The 1,896-nt window shown below is 55.9% G+C and overlaps 1 pseudogene; it reads right to left on the bottom strand.

Moving 5' to 3' along the window:
* Positions 1-316: 316 nt before the first annotated feature.
* Positions 317-1,019, bottom strand: LOC121833776 (annotated as a pseudogene).
* Positions 1,020-1,896: the final 877 nt, after the last annotated feature.

Genomic DNA, 1,896 nt, shown 5'->3' with positions numbered 1-1,896 from the left:
TCCGTGTCGGTTGTAACCGCTAATCCAACAAGGGCAACGACTTCTTTAAAAATAAGAAAAACAACCGCCCGAGACCCCGACAGCTGGAGTGACACAAACCTCATACGAGTGTAAAAAAGGCTGTATTGCGCTAAAAACCTGCTGCTCCTCGGCCATCTTGGTTTGCTGCAACGCTAAGAAATAGGGTTTCTGTGCCTGCAACAGGCGCTGCACCTGGTATTGCTTCTTGCGCGTGTTAAAACCTCGAATGTTTAGCGTTACAACCGAAATGGCCGAATCGCTCTAGCACCAGTTCTGGAAACCAGACGTTGCCGCCTTACTCGGAGTCGCAGCGTTGCCGGTCCTCCGGGGGTGCGTTCAGCACCACCTTGAAATGGCCCCGCTTGTTCTTCTCGAACCCCCACGAAGGGTTAGGGTTGAGCGTCGTGTCGGCCTTCGAGGGCGTATCCTCGAGGCCGCGCTTGGTTGAGTCGGTGGTTTCGTTCATGTCGTCGTGGCGCTCGGAGGTCCTTTCGGTCGTCGAATGACGGGCCGTGGGGGTCTTTGAGCCCTCAGGCGATGTCAGAGCAGAGGCCCGGAAGCAGGCTCCAGAACGTGAGGGGCTGACTTGTCTCTATCTCCACGGCGCCCTCCCCGGAACCGTCATCTCCGACAGGCTTTCCTTGTTGCTCTGCAGACGGTGTGGCGTCGAACCGCAAACCAGGCGCGGCTTTCTCGGCCTCTTCAGTGTCCATCGTGAAAGCCGTATGCTCCTCCAGCGCCAGTACCTCGGTGACGCCAGCGCACGTCTTCACACATTCATCTTTATTGCGGCCGAAGCGAAAGCACCGTGAGCGCTTTGGCACACGACACTCCCGTCTGATATTCCCGGCACGCTTGCATCGCAGGCATACGGGCACTCTGCCTGGTATGACAATGAGGGTGTTCGCGTCGTAAAGCCGCAGCTGGTGAGGCATGTCGTCAGGGGTGAGGCCACTCTTCAGTGTCATGCGAACAAAACGCGTCGTTGATAAGATTCCTTCGAACCCATCGACTCGCCACATCTCCCGGCCGACTTCAAATCACCTTGCCGTACGGTTCTAAAAGCCTACGCACGGCGCCGTCGTGAACGTGAAAAGGAACCCAGTGCAAACGCACAGGTACAGGTCCCGTCAAAGTAAAACGGAGCGCCGGAGCGGCGACCGAACTGCTTCGCCGCGCTATTCAGCAGCGCCGGCGGCAACTGATAGGTGCCGTCTGCGCATGCGCCCGTGCCGTTCGCGGTGTCCTCGTTTTTTCTTGTTTGATCCTCGCATTATCGGCGTCTAGAGCTGCCAAACGCTGTTCCGATAAACACCGCCAGGTGTTCGGCTCGGGCTCATACGGGGAGATAATACTGAAAGCAAGTGGGAGAGAGGGGCGAGTGTTGTCGATGATCACCGCTCCTTGTGCTATCAGGCGTCGATTTTAGGAAGACCGTTGCGCCGCTCGAACCACCGATAACGTGTGGGTGGGAAGAAGAAACGGAGGCCCCAGCGGAAGGCACGTTCGCATGCGCAGATGTTGCCTATAAGTTTCAACCGGCGCTGCTAGATTGCGCGGCGATGCAGTTCGGTCATAGAGTAATATGCACAAGGTAAAGAGCGGACACTGCCATACGCCCCAGCGGCCCAGATAGACCAGTGACAGGTAGCGCTCCTAGCGGGCGGTATTAAGTATAATCCGATTCCGTTTCCGGTCAAGTTAGTTTCGGTTTCGGTTTGGGCGTTTTTGCTCCGGTTCTCCAATACCCTTCTCTCTCTCTTTCGTCCCCGCCTCGCTCATCTCTCGGGAGCACCTTGACTCCCGAAGCCGCTGATTTTTTTGTTTTTTTTAATACTGACACACTTTTGTTTTATTTTTTACGATAGAGTCCGT

This window comes from Ixodes scapularis, unplaced genomic scaffold (assembly GCF_016920785.2).
Source record: "Ixodes scapularis isolate PalLabHiFi unplaced genomic scaffold, ASM1692078v2 PGA_scaffold10__122_contigs__length_95168666, whole genome shotgun sequence".
NCBI lineage: Eukaryota > Metazoa > Arthropoda > Arachnida > Ixodida > Ixodidae > Ixodes > Ixodes scapularis.
This window is presented reverse-complemented; position numbering and strand designations above follow the sequence as displayed.